The 16,090-nt window shown below is 37.5% G+C and overlaps 2 long non-coding RNA genes across 2 annotated transcripts in view; one reads left to right on the top strand and one right to left on the bottom strand.

The window, feature by feature from the left end:
- Window positions 1-6,345, top strand: part of LOC139116497 (uncharacterized) — an 11,935-nt gene extending 5,590 nt beyond the window's left edge. The window contains exons 2-3 of the long non-coding RNA XR_011548317.1: window positions 538-737; window positions 5,050-6,345. This is a non-coding gene — a long non-coding RNA (uncharacterized lncRNA). The remainder of the gene's footprint in view (window positions 1-537; window positions 738-5,049) is intronic.
- The window catches only part of LOC139116496 (uncharacterized), a 37,881-nt gene extending 21,997 nt beyond the window's left edge, over window positions 1-15,884 (bottom strand). Inside the window, exon 1 of the long non-coding RNA XR_011548316.1 lies at window positions 15,467-15,884. This is a non-coding gene — a long non-coding RNA (uncharacterized lncRNA). The remainder of the gene's footprint in view (window positions 1-15,466) is intronic.
- Between the last annotated feature and the right edge of the window lie 206 nt (window positions 15,885-16,090).

The following is a 16,090-nucleotide window of genomic DNA, read 5'->3' on the forward strand; positions in this document are numbered from 1 at the left end:
TTATTATAACCTAGCCTTGGTAGTGCGATATAATATCGACATCATTATATGCTATTACATTTTTACGTATTCAGAAACCACAAAGCATTTTGAAATACATACAATATCAGAGGATGTTTATAATTATTACAAAATGCGTTACCTAATGTTACAAAACGCGTTTTATTACAAAACGCTGATACCCTTATTACAAATCGCGTAAACAATATTTTATTACAAAATGCTGATACCCTTATTACAAAATGCGTAGACCATTTTATTACAAAATGCTGATACCCTTATTACATTTTGCGTAAGTTATTACAAAATGCGTCATATTACAAAATGCCGCAGTACAGAAACGCAACAACTGTTACAGCATTATGGCTATGACTTATCCATATCTCACTCATTTTACGTGGAAATGAAGAGACTTGCAACATATCTCTATTCATAATAATGGTTTTGCTTATCAATGTTTTCCTTCATGTTCTTCCTTGGTGACATATTCTGTTTGAGCATTGACATGCACATTTTATGATATCCATTGACATTTAGAAAATTTGGAGTTGCACTCCTGTCCCATGGGAATGAAGAGAGGCTCTCAGCACATCTCCAACCGCTGGCATGGCATTATCTATCAATGTTGATCTTCACTTTCTTTCCTGGTGACATATTCTGAATCCTTTTGAGCATTGACATTGGAATTGTGTTGTATTGACTTGCATTTAGAGCATTCAGAGTAACACACCTGTCAGGTAGGAATTGAGAGTCTGTCAACACATCTCCAACAACCATAATTGTGTAACTTATCTATGTTTCCTTCATTTTTCATTCTCATTGCTGACCTATTCTGAAATAATTTGAGCATTAATATAGGAATTATGTTGTATTGATTGACATTTGGAGCATTCAGAGTCATGACACACATGTCATATGGGAATGGAGAGTCTCTCAACACAGCTCCGACCACAATATTTTATGTCTTACACATCTTCTCCTATCTCTGAAGTTTTCCTGACCTGTTCTGAACCTCTTGTAATTATTACATCTGAATTTTGTTGTATCACTTGTAATTTAGACCTTTCGGAGTCAAACACCTGACACGTGGGAATGGAGAGTTTCTCAACACAGCTCCAACCACAATATCATATGTCTTACACATCTTCTCCTATCTTTTAAGTTTTCCTGACCTGTTCTGAACCTCTTGTAATTATTACATCTGAATTTTGTTGTATCACTTGTAATTTAGACCTTTCGGAGTCACACACCTGTCATGTGGGAATGGAGAGTCTCAAAACACAGGTCCAACCACCATATTTGTGTGTATTACACATCTTCTCCTTTTGTTTTAAGTTTTCCTGACCTCTTCTGAACCACTTTTAATAATTACATTTGAATTTTGTTGTAACCGTTGTAATTAAAACCTTTCGGAGTCACACACCTGTCACGTGGGAATGGAGAGTTTCTCAACACAGCTCCGACCACAATATTGTGTGTCTTATACATCTTCTCCTATCTTTTAAGTTTTCCTGACCTATTCTGAACCCCTTCAAATTATTACATTTTCATTTTGTTGTATCCCTTGTAATTTAGACCTTTTGGAGTCACACACCTATCACGTGGGAATGGAGAGTTTCTCAACACAGCTCCACACCTTGTTTTGCGTCTTACACATCTTTTCCTATCTTTTAAGTTTTCCTGACTTATTCTGAACCCCTTCAATTTATTACATTTGAATTTTGTTGTAACCATTGTAATTTAGACCTTTCGGAGTCAAACACCTGTCACGTGGGAATGGAGAGTTTCTCAACACAGTTCCAACCACAATATCATGTGTCTTACACATCTTCTCCTGTCTTTTAGGTTTTCCTGACCTATTGTGAACCACTTTTAATCATTACATTTGAATTTTGTTTTAACCATTGTAATTTAGACCTTTCAGAGTCACACACCTGTCACGTGGGAAGGGAGAGTTTCTCAACACAGCTCCAACCCCCATATTTTGTGTCTTACACATCTTCTCCTATCTTTTAAGTTTCCCTGACCTATTCTGAACCCCTCTAAATTATTACATTTGAATTTTGATGTAACCATTGTAATTTAGACCTTTTGGAGTCACACACCTATCACATGGGAATGGAGAGACTCACATCATATCTCCAACCACTATGCATTACTTATGCATATCATGTTTTTCTCATTTTCTTTCTTGGTGACCTATTCTGAAACCGTTTGAGTATTGACATGGGAATTTTGTTGTATCAATTGACATTTGGAGCACTCAGAGTCACATACCTGTCACATTTGAATGGAGACGGTCAACACATCTCCATCCACTACAGTGGTGTGACTTATTCATGTTCTTCACCAATCTAAGATTGTAGTGTGTGATCTATTCTGAACCAGTTTGAGCAATGACATTGGAATTTTATCTGTATCTCTATTTGACCCAGTCGGAGTCATACACCTGTCACGTGGGAATGGAGTCTCTCTCATACCACATAAAACCTCATAATGACCATCATCCTTGCCACTTATACCAAAACTTTCACAAACAGTGCATGAATCTCTTGTAACAATACTCACAGCAATCATGTATCTATCAAGATAATGGGAATTTTAACATTTAGTCAATTTTAAATTCTGTGAGCAATGTTACGACCACGGGAAGTCGGCAAGGCAAATGGAAATGGCTGTCTAAAATTGTCTTTAGCAAAGTGGTACAATTCCAAGCGGACCCGCTGGCCGCAACAAAAGATGGTCAAATAAAGGAAACTACACGCAAGTTATTGAGAACATTTACTTATTCTTATTGAAGAACGTCACGTAGTGACAGCAAGAAAATAACTTTACAATATTGAAATTATCTCTACTCTAAGCGTGACCAAGTAACAAAACGTATTAGTTACTGCTTTTAAATAAATAACAGAAAGTGTCCACAGGCGCGACGACGAGAGCTCTCTGAACATGAAACACGCTGGTCCACAGTGCCAACTCCGTCCGGACGCATCAGTCCAACGAGAACAGCCACGTAGCAGCTCGACGCACAAGTACAACAATCCTCGTAGAAAGTCACAGCATGAAACTCCTACCACTAGGACGTTTCCAAATAACTGTAATGTACTCACAGGAACTTTGATACCAGAACTTCCTCAAGCGTCAACAGGCACACAAAGTTTCTAGACTGCAGTCACAATTTTGGCACCAGCGGGAAAAAGTCCGTAAAGTCGGCCTCGGTCTTCAAAACTGGGAAACTCAGTGGACGTGGACTTCCGACGATCCCAGCACTTGCGGAAAGTCAAAGTGACGTGGCAATGAACACGTTTATATACGACAAAAATACATTATTCATAAACACCTGGTCACGCAAATAAGCAAACGAAAACAAAAGGAATTCAAACTATGTTACCTGGTCACTAGAAAAATGATAGAGGGCCTTTCCTTCGTAACACCTCCCCCTTAAAAAAAAGAAACGTCGCCATAGTGACGTTTGTTTTGTTTCCTTTTTTTAAAAGACTTGTTAGTGTTGCAAGTAAATTTTCAAAGAATGTAACTGCACAAGAAGATTGAAGATGACAAGTATGTTGCAAAGTTCAGCATATTAAAGTCTTGACAGATCATCGACAATAACATTCTCTTTGCCATAAACATACAACTTTCATGGGATAAACTCCATTAGTGACAATTTTCAAAATATTGTAGCGCCAACACTAGACTCAATGCTTCCTTTTCAGTCTCAACCCCGCCTTCAGAATAATGTAATTCAAATTCAGCAGCTAGAATTTTAAAAATTTCTGCTTTGCGAATCGATGGGGAGACTTCAACTCCGACAGAATCTGCTAAACGTTTTAAGTCAGCTTTCCGCATTCCCCTTAATTCTTCAATAGTTACACTCTCTTGCGCGGTAGCCATTATAATGAAAAATATCAAAACGATATAACGATAAATCCTTTTTTGACCATCTAATGACGTGTTTCGCAGAAATACGAAACTAGAGTTCAACTGGCTCCCGGACGAGCCCCCAATTTGTTACGACCACGGGAAGTCGGCAAGGCAAATGGAAATGGATGTCTAAAATTGTCTTTAGCAAAGTGGTACAATTCCAAGCGGACCCGCTGGCCGCAACAAAAGATGGTCAAATAAAGGAAACTACACGCAAGTTATTGAGAACATTTCCTTATTCTTATTGAAGAACGTCACGTAGTGACAGCAAGAAAATAACTTTACAATATTGAAATTATCTCTACTCTAAGCGTGACCAAGTAACAAAACGTATTAGTTACTGCTTTTAAATAAATAACAGAAAGTGTCCACAGGCGCGACGACGAGAGCTCTCTGAACATGAAACACGCTGGTCCATAGTGCCAACCCCGTCCGGACGCATCAGTCCAACGAGAACAGCCACGTAGCAGCTCGACGCACAAGTACAACAATCCTCGTAGAAAGTCACAGCATAAAACTCCTATCACTAGGACGTTTCCAAATAACTGTAATGTACTCACAGGAACTTTGATACCAGAACTTCCTCAAGCGTCAACAGGCACACAAAGTTTCTAGACTGCAGTCACAATTTTGGCACCAGCGGGAAAAAGTCCGTAAAGTCGGCCTCGGTCTTCAAAACTGGGAAACTCAGTGGACGTGGACTTCCGACGATCCCAGCACTTGCGGAAAGTCAAAGTGACGTGGCAATGAACACGTTTATATACGACAAAAATACATTATTCATAAACACCTGGTCACGCAAATAAGCAAACGAAAACAAAAGGAATTCAAACTATGTTACCTGGTCACTAGAAAAATGATAGAGGGCCTTTCCTTCGTAACAGCAATAAGAAATAATGATGATGTAACTTAGTCTATTATACACTCACCAAACATATTTCCGGTACAGCTGATGTGTTGTAAGAGTATTTTGAAGAGACATTGATTTGAGAAAGTAATAATGCATTTAATCATACACTTTAACACCTCTTACCATCCCCCGTCAAAACATCAGATTTTCATTGTTGCAAAACACTACACAGGTATATTAAGTTGTCTTGCTATGTTTTTCTTTTTTGTACTCAGATTGGCAGTTGACTATGTAGACGAGGTACTTCGCAAAGAAGCAGTTGTCTTGTGTCAAGAAGGAAAGGCATAAGCCTGAAGATGCAGACATTAGCTTTGTATAGTAATAGAGATTTTGCACATATGAGGGTTGGGTGAAAAGTTTGGAGCCTAATTTTGAAGGAGCAATGCCAGATCAATGAAGCTTGGTTTGAATATATTTCAACTCTTCAGATGACAATCTAGAAAAGGGACAAACTATCAATGGAGAGTACTATTCTAACCTGTTGAGGGAGTTTTGGGAGGCTGACAAAACTAAGACGAGGGAAAGTTGAGAAAAGGTGTCCTGTTCCATCCGGACAATGCTCCACCTCACAAGTCAGTCATTGACATGGCAACAGTGCATGACTGCGGCTTCAAACTCATTCTACATGCCCACCATACTCTCCTGACCTAGCACCCTCAGACTTTCATCTCTTCCCCCACATGAAGAAATAGTTAGCTGAAAAGCATTTTGTGTTTTTAAGGCATTTTTTGTCATGTTTGGTCAAACATCTTTTCATAAAACAATAATTGTCATAGCTTTGATATTTAGTATACAGGTTCAAAGAGGTTATCAACATGTAATATATTCAAAATATGATGAAATGTAAAATTTTATAATTTCGAGCAATATTTGCCATTTTTTGTTAAAACGTGCGTTTCTAAAAACCTGCTTGTCTGATAGCTTTGATATTTGGTATAAAGGTTCCTATAGGTCATCCTAGTGTGATATATTGACATTGTGATGAAATCTTCTATTTTGTATTTTGACACAAGTTTTACCATTTTTTGTCAAAAACTTTGTTTCGCAAAAGTTACTCCTCTGATAGCATTTTTGTCAAACTGCCTGAATAAGTGTCCACCTAGTGTCAGAGACGGATGGCAAAGACACTGTAGGTATAAATGACAGTTTTCTATGCTTGCTACTGATGAATGTCTGTGTAAATACGGATCTGTAATGAAATATTCTTCTGTCATAACAATACATTGTATTGCCAAGGGACCTCTGCACTCAGTATATATTTGGTATTATGCTATGTACGTCCTCTATACTGTCCATGCCTAAAGTAGCTACAGGGACTTTGACCCTATGTTTCATTGTTCTCCTTGTGTAACGGTAGTTCTAGTCTGTTTGTATATCACTGTATTTACACAAAATGAATACAACCTGAAAATTCCTGCATGGTAAGCCACTGAAGCCATGACCATGTTGTATTACCTATGTGGTCCAGTATTTTCAAATGGCTCAGACGTAGTACACTCTGACTCAAAATATTTAGCTATGAAAATTGTAGAAAGAGCATTGGTTGCACTGAACTGTTAGCAGAACAGGAAACAGGCAAGCTGTGTAATTATCGTCTAGGCTGTAAATTATTAAAAAGGGAAACTCAAGCAAATTGCTAAAACTCTGTAACCACATACCAGATTTTGTTGAAACTTTGTATGCAGGTTCTGTATGCAGGTTCAACTTGTGGTTAAAGTTTTAAAAATTGTCTTTGCGATAAATTTTCCCTTTTTTGGATCATAATCTTTTCCTCATAAAGTGTTCGTCAAATTGCTTTTAAACTTGGTACGCGTGATCCCGGGGTTCGCCTTTGTAAGATATGTTCAAATTGTGGTAACATTTATATATTTGTATTTTAGGGGAAATTTTTTGCATTTTTGCTCAAAAAATCATTTTCTCTGAATTAACAATTTGATTTATTGTAACTATTATTGTAACCATCAATATTAGTAAGATTGAGTGTATGAGTAGCACAACAGGAAGCTAAACTCTTTATGAACTGAACAAAATTCATGTGATGGATGTTTAAGCACATCATGTTACAAGTGAATGCAAATTTACCATGCAGTAGTCAATCAGTACCAGCAAATACCCTTTTTTTTATGAAGGATATTTGTAAGACTTTATAAGAATACAGCCACACAATTTTGACAAATAGAATACATCGGTACTATGCAGGGTCCATAACACTCATAGAAAGTCCTAAACAATATTTTAATGTTGTAGCTTCCCATAAGGTTCATTAAAATAGTAATTTTATATTTGTATTTTTAGCTTAATTTTTTGCATTTTTGCTCAAAAAATCATTTTCTCTGAATTAACGAAAGTCATTGACAATTGATTATTCGCGTAAAGGATTATGACTTCTTTCACATTCTGTAATTCATTTTCGGGTGATTTGACCAATTGATAAATCACTACTATCAGTATTCTATTAATAGTATATTTGTTATCAGCTATCGAACTGCCAACTGTTGGTTTCTGTAACACACAAGTAAAATTATCAAATAAATAGCGAATAGTATGGAGGATGATTCCTTCTTATAGATAAAATGAGAATGTGAAACAAATATGGCTGATGTCCATCAATGAGACAGTAACAAAATAGGCACAACTTTTGTCAGTATATTACAGTTTACGGACAAGACCACATACTAACTTTCTCAGACTTTTAACTCCTGATGAAGGGGTAAAAGATATACTACGCATTTGCCGTACAATCGGGCCAATCCTGATTTACCAGCTGATCTCCATGCAATGTAAAGCAAGGCGTGTAGTGTTTCATCCAGATAGAGGGATTCCCCCTCGGTTGACATGTTGGCATTTGTCAGGGGAGCGAGGCCCCCATTGAAATGGTGCTAGTTACACCTTAGAGATACAAGAAGAACACATGAACTGGTGAAATCACCCCTGTAAATGTTCTGGTAAAAGGGGAATCCCCCTGATGATGCCATCCTGGATGAAACATTGTACAAGCTGCAGTATATGCTTCTTTGACAACATCATTCCAACCCGGTATTGAATGATAGTGCTTTTGGTTTTCTTGAATTGAATACATCATCACTTGCCTTGGTCAACGCATTACAAATTGAGTTACAAGTTGAATAATATGATGACCATAGATCCTAGCCAGCTCTCTGTAAAAGACAGATATCGGCCACATTAAAGAGGTTCTTCATATACAAGCGATGGGTCGGGTCATCAACAATCAGGCCTACAATACACGATTTTCATCATTATGCAGCGGCCTTTTAGAACGACTACTATAGAAAACTTTGGTCACAACTTTAAACACACACACATATATACACATAAACACATACATACATACATGCATACATACATACATACATACATACATACATACATACATACATACATACATACATACATACATACATACATACATACACTCTTAAGAAATTACAGTGCTCAATGTTGAAGCAGAGCATTATAAATTATTACACAAATTACTTCAAGAACAAAGTAATGATATCAGATAAACTTAAGGCAATAAGTATGCAAGAAACTTAAGTAACAGATATAATTACTTTGTACTTGAAGTAATTTGTGTTATATATATATATATATATATATATATATATATATATATATATATATTATATATATATATATATATATATATATATATATATATATATATATATATATATATATATATATATATATATATATATATATATATATATATATATATATATATATATATGAGAAACACACGCATTTCTATGGTAACACTTGGCAGTAAAAGGGGGCTTGGACAACGCTATATAAAATATTTTTGCATCACTGTTTTGTCGACCATGATCTGGCTAACCGGCGTTACCGCGGCCCTCTCTCGAAAAATTGAACTCTTCGACACTCTTTAACTGCGTATTTCAATCGCTGACGACTACGTTTAAATGCTCGTTTCTAAACAAAATATACATTTTACATAGCCTGATTTCCTATATATTGCCACCCGCCGGTTTGATTATAAACGATACGTACGTACAGAAAGCATACAGAGGGCCTTCGTCGCAATGCGGAAGTGCATGTACGTGACCTGTCAAAATTTTCCCACATGACAGTCTCCGGGTGCGCGCGACACTTGTGGAGTTCGCGCGCACCCGGAGACTGTCATGTGGGAAAATTTTGACAGGTCACGTATATGCACTTCCGCATAGCGACGAAGGCCCTCTGTATGCTCTCTGTACTTACGTATCGTTTATAATCGAATCGGCGGGTGGCAATATATAGGCAATAGGCGTAGGACCAACAAGTGTCGTATTTTCCTTGTAACCTCCAGGTCAGTCCCTTTACACTCTTTACTCATGTATATTTTCAGACAAACGAGTTTTTTGTCACACAATCCCGTCTGGGTAAAATGAACTTTAACTCAACTTCATCTTTGTATTTCCCGTTTTCAGTATACACCTGACGAAGGTCTAACTTTAGAGCGAAACGTTGTGTTTTTGAGGTACAATAAAGACGTCATGATCTGAACAACCAGGTGTGGAAGTGTATTTCAATCCATCCAGTTTCTAATATATATATATATATATATATATATATATATATATATATATATATATATATATATATATATATATAGCCAATATCTATATGTAGCCGATATCTGCCTTTTACAGAGAGCTGGCTAGGCTCTTTCGTCATCATATTATTCAACTTGTAACTCAATTTGTAATGCGTTGACCAAGGCAAGTGATGATGTATTCAATTCAAGAAAACCAAAAGCACTATCATTCAATACCGGGTTGGAATGATGTTGTCAAAGAAGCATATACTGCAGCTTATACAATGTTTCATCCAGGATATGGCATCATCAGGGGGATTCCTCCTTTACCAGAACATTTACAGGGGTGATTGCACCAGTTCATGTGTTCTACTTGTATCTCTAGCACCATTTCATGGGGAGGGCCTCGCTTCCCTGACAAATGCCAACATGTCAACAGAGGGGGAATCCCTCTATCTGGATGAAACACTGCACGCCTTGCTTTACGCTATATGGAGATCAGCTGGTAAACCAGGATTGGCCCGATTGTACAGCAAATCAATTATGCATTTTTAGTTTTGAACAAAGACCACTCAACTTTTGAATTTTATTGACTAGATACAGGCTGTACTCATGTTATTACACCGACCGAGTCATAAACAGTGATTATTTGTATATTAATTGTATTTTTGGGCAGTTTTTCCTATGCTTGGTCAAGAAATCTTCTCTGAGACCACAATTCCAAGTGATTTGAAAATTGGTGTGGAGGTTTTTAGGGTACAGCTTAGTAAGACTGTTTCAAATTGTGGTGAAGTTTGCATAATTGTATTTTTGGCAAAATGTTTACCATTGTCTTTTGCCAAGTCTTTTTTTAAATCGCTGCAACTATTGTACAGACGTTAAATGAATGACTTGAAATATTGGTTTCAAAAAGTCTGGTTATATTATTGTTTCTGATTTTTTTTCAGAAACCACAGCTTTTGTTTAACTCGTGTGTCAATTAATTGTAAATATTTCATTGGAACAGTATTGTTCAGTAAACAAAAAGACATTATTTTTTTAATTGCATAACAGTTGTATGAACTTAAATTGTTGATGTGTGTAGTGTAACATGTGAGTATGAGTAAAATGAAAGAATACTAGTATATCATGAGAATACCGGTAATACATTTTAATCAATAATGGTAGATATTGTGCATACCATCCCATGGCAATATGCCTGCACATAATTCTGTAAACACAAAATGGAACAATGCAGAAAAGATCCGCGCTGTACATTATGTATCAACTTGGTCCTGTTTGTTTCCCCATAATAGAAATAACTGCCCCATATCTATTTTCTAAGCATGTCCATGCATCATTACCAGTGTAATTGTCGATAATTGCACTAAAGTAAGGCCTTTTAAAATGGATCTGTCAAAAGTATCATAAAGGATACAGAGGCCATCTTTAGAAGCAGAATACAGGGTAATTTTGGTATACAATTATGAAAATAAAATGATGAAACAGTACAAAATGTGCAAAAGGTACAGGTTACTGTTTCAAGTAAATACCGTTTCATGAGAAATTCAAAAAATTAAAAGGAATGACAGCAGAGCAATATTATTTTATGCGATTTCACGCAAGGTACCATGGGAAAATCCAAGGCAAGTGGGTGGATTCCCATGATCACTAATTTCATGCAGAATCCATTGAAATCCTGCACAGGATTATTCAGGAGACTGTCTTATGGAATCCATTAAAATGCTGTAATGGATTCTGCTGTGGATTCTAAAAGTGTTCCGTACATAAAAGAATCCATAATTGGATACCTTAGGATTCCCTGGTACCCAAAATGGATATCTCTGGATTCCTTTGGAATCTGATTGAATCCACGGAGGAATCCGTATATATATATATATATATATATATATATATATATATATATATATATATATATATATATATATATATATATATATATATATATATATATATATATATATATATATATATATATATATATATATATATATATATATATATATAAATATATATATATATATAAATATATATATAATCCGAAGTGAGGATGGTCTCAACGAGACACAACAAAAAGGCTTTCATCGTGACTAGCTTTCGCCCTGCTGACAGGGCATCATCAGGTTCAACTGGAGAACTCAAGAACATGTGTCACTGTTAGGGTTTGAAAGTGCCAAGTATGCAAAATCAATTATGCAAATTCATTATCAGAACAGGCAAAATCAATTATGCAAATTGATTATCAGAACAGTCGACGAAAAAACAGGTGTAAATGCAACAATGGAAAGGAACTTGTGAATGAAGGATGACAGTTAAAAGGACAGAGAGGTTTCGGTGTTCAAGCCATCTGGATACATTGTTTTCAACTTCTTTATCCAAAATGTCTCTTTAGAATCCAACATGACGGGGTCTTTGTTTGTGATTTGTTCGATGACGACAACCGCGAGATCACTGTCCGAATGTCCCGATTCATTGAAGTGTGGTGCTACAAGTGGGCTTGTGTTATACTGTCGTCTACGGATGCAGCTTCGGTGGCCGGAAAGTCTTTGTTTGACCATATTCCGTGTTTGTCCAATGTACAGTAGTTGACATTTTCTGCAGACGATCGAGTAAATTACCCATGATGACGTACACGATAGGTTGCCTCTCACTTTGAATCGTTCTCCCGTTACTTTGCTAGTAAAGGTATCAGTGGTTAGCATATATTTACAATTTACGCAACGGGTAGCATTGCAAGGGTGAGATAAAGTTTGGTGTACGAAGTTCTGTGATTTATTGTGGACAAGGATGTCTCTCATATTCCTGCAGCGACGATATGCTAATAGCGGAGGTGAAGGCATAACTCTTTTCATTGTAGCTGATTTCATTAGTATCTTGTGATGTTGTGTCACCATTTTTTCACATCGGAGCCAAATGGGTTGTAGTCAGTGACGTATGTCAATTGGGATTCTGCTATTTTGTTTTGTATTGCAGTAAACGCTGGTGATCTAGTTTATTGACTTTGTTATTTAATTGGTTGAATGTCCTCTTGTTTGTATCCGGATAACATTAATTTGATCTTGAGAGAATGTAGTTGATGTTCAGACCACTCATCTACCGAGCAAATACGGCGAATGCGTATTGCCTGACTATAAGGTACTGATCGTAAAATATGTCTCCGGTGGCAGGAATGTGGAGATAGGTATGTTTCAGAGTCCGTTGGTTTAATGTATAGATTGGTTTCTAATCCATCACCATGGCGTATGACGCGTACGTCCAAGAACGCTCGTTCCTCCTTGCTGAACTCTACGTCGAATTTAATTGATGGATGAATGGACAGTGCTAACAATCTGTATGAACTGTTCAATCGTCTCTCTGCTCTGATACCATAATTCAATTAAATCATCCACGAATCTCTTGTGCCATATGGGATCATATAAAGGGAGTTTGAGGAGAAATGTCTTCCTGAACCATGCCATGAAAATATTTGCATATTTCACTGCGAATAGAATGCCCATGGCCGTACCCTGAACTTGGCGAAATGTCTGTCCAGAAATGAGAAATAATTGTTACTGAGAATATACAAGACGAGTTGAAGGATAATCTCGATTTTGATTTTATTATACACGGAATGGTGTTGTAGAGCATCGTTCAAGGCGGTGAGTCCATCGCTGTGAGGTATATTTGTGTACAAACTGCGAACATCCATGGTGATAATCAACAAATTGTCTGGTAGAGGGGCATGAATACTGTTGAACTCTTCAAGATGGGCAAGAAATTCAGTTGTGTCTTTCACCAGATCAACTCCACAATATTTCGCCTCCACGGGTGTTAAAATATGATCCAACCATAAGGCAGCAGGCCTACAGGGGCTGTTTATGTGACTGCAAATTGGTCTTCCAGGTGGTATTACATGGTTGTTGTGTTCATCTTGTGTTAATTTGTGTATATTTGGAAGGATATAGAAGTAAGCCTCCTTAGTATCATCAATATTACAGAGAGCATCGTGAATATCCTGGCCAATGATAACGTAGGAGTATGTTCGAGTATTCCTTCAATTTACTAATGACGGATGGAGTGCAATCAGAATGTTCCTCCTCATAAAAGTTGGTGTCACTGAGTTGTCGAAGACATTCTTTCTCATAATCAATTCTATTCAGTATTACTACTGAGCCTCCTTTATCCGCTTTGGTGATTACAACTGACTTATCTTTCCGCAGTTCATTCAGTGATTTCCGTTCGTCTGAAGTATTGTTATCATTGATTTGATCAGCATGCTTTGATTCATGGTAATATGCTTCATTTAATAAGGTAGAACAATACATGTCAACAAATTTGTCGGTGCCGGATTTTGGTGTCCACTTCTTCTTCGGTTTATATTCCTTAAGAAAATTCGGACTGGTTGCACTTTCTTGATCAGATTCGTCTTTCGTAGAAAAATGATGAAGAAGTCGTACTTTTCTTGTAAACGAAGCACAATCGTAAACAACGCGTTTCTTGTCAAGAGACTTGGGCTTAGGACAGAATCCAAGGCCTCTACCTGATAGGAGTAAAGAGTTATTATCAAGCTGCTGTCGCTGAGGTTGACCACTAACCCACCTGTGCTTGTAGTACGACCACTTTTAAGATTATTGTGACACCGCCGGTGAGCATTTTGTATTCGGATCTTTTTATCAAAACGCCGTCGGGTGACGAACTTGACATTTATCCCCTCCTGAACAGTCAGATTGCTTTCTTCACATACTGGCAGCAGTTGTTTTAGTTTCAAATTATGACGTTGTTTCATCATCGAATCAGTTTTAATGATCTGTTCTTGGAGTTGTCTATTTAGACGTCTATACAGACGGCAATCGGTTTGTCTTTGTAGTTTGGCTTGGAAATATTGCATTCTCTGCGGTAAATTATGTTCACTATTAGACTGATAATATTCGATGAGACAATTTTGTAGTTGTGACGCTGTCGATTCTAAAATGTCCGTCCATCGTTTTCCAAAGTTTACATCGGTGAAAGGTGATTTATGTTTCCATAACAAAGACCGAGGAAAAGTGTTCGACTGTTTAAAGATTGTAGAAATCGGACATGGTTCTGTATCTTGTCGTTTTGTCCGCAACTTTCCTGAGGGTACTAAATGTTCTCTGAAAGCCATTCATAGTGGAGAAGGCAACAAACGGATCAAAAGATTCACAGGGGCTCCACGTCACCAGGACAAAGACAAAAACACCACAGCAAACAGTTGTGTATGGGCCACCAACGTTTATATATTTTAATTTTGCTCAACATACGTTGTGCGAGTGGTGTTATATTTTACGTCATTACTTGGACATGATATTATTAAGAACAAGCTTGCCGGAAGATTTTAACGTGAACTATTTTTAGTGTACATAGAGTGTCTAGCGATATCTGACCTAAGGACATCGCATACCAATGGTGAACACTATCCTCCTGTGAAGTGAGTCGAAACACGCTGTATCATCCGGGTACGTGGCAACAGACATAATACATAGCCGCGACGGAATGTTACATGTATATTTGGCTACACTTTGTAGACTTCATCGCTTTTGGACACAGATTGACAATAAGTTTTAAGTTGTTTAACCACATAGAAATAGAAAAGTTCCTTCAGGATCCGTTTTCAATTTAATTCTACAATATTTTCGATTTTGGAAACTCAAGACGACTAAAGGGAACTTCCTTTGCAAGGCACAGTTCTGGGAATCATCTGGCACGAGTCACAAGTACTTACGTGTGCTTAAAAGTATGCAAGGGTGTGGATGAAGTCAATGGTTCGTCGAAGCCCGATTCTCGTACAGTTGAAGTAACTATCATTTGCCGTCTCTCTACAGATGTAGCTTAAATATTCGTAGAACGACTGCCTGCTACTGATGTCTGACAGTAAATCGGAAAGGCGGGCAGAATGCTCATCATTAAAAAACTTCATGGTTGAGATATATTTCACAGCCTTTCAGTTTCACATACTGCAAGTGCTGTGGGACCTTGTTCTATTCTCCTCATGGCTTTTCTGTTATGCATATAGGTTTACTGTACTAAACAAATCGAACGAAACCCCAAAATGGTCAAATCAAAATACTACTTACCACTATTAACTTCATTTCACGACGAAGTGACTTAAATATCTCGAAGAGACACGTTTTCCTATGTCGAACGCACGTCAAATATCAAGGAAAGAGTTGCTCCTACATCGTCCAGTCCGCTCGACTTCGTTCATGACTTCGTTCAGTCGGCATAGCATGTGCAGAGTCGCGGAGTCCGGGTTCTGGCTTAAAGAGCAAGTTCTAGCGACGTGGCCGCACAATACGCAACGTCATAGTGATGTTGTTGTTGGCAAACACTAGGCGGGATGATTAGTCATTGGCTTGTAAGAGAGAAACCTAGACTATCTGTTACATCAGGAATAGACTCTCTCACAGCCCCTCGCCGGCTACGCCTTCGACCATACTAGCGCCCTCAGCAGTTGAGCCGAGCGAAGCTTGGCTCAGCGAGCCGGCGAAGCCGGTGAGGGGCCCCAAGTTCCGCTACTCTACAGCACGGCTGGTTCGGTCAAAGGGTCCTCAGGCTCTGATGATGATGATGATTAAACATTTAAAAATGAAGAAAAACAAAAATATATTTGGACTCAGTAAAGTTGTTGTTTTGTTGTTGTTATTGTTGTTGTTGTTGTTGAAGTTGATAGTATTTGCAGAAAAGGATAAATTATGCGA

The sequence above is a fragment of the Ptychodera flava genome, chromosome 17, assembly GCF_041260155.1.
Source record: "Ptychodera flava strain L36383 chromosome 17, AS_Pfla_20210202, whole genome shotgun sequence".
Lineage (NCBI taxonomy): Eukaryota > Metazoa > Hemichordata > Enteropneusta > Ptychoderidae > Ptychodera > Ptychodera flava.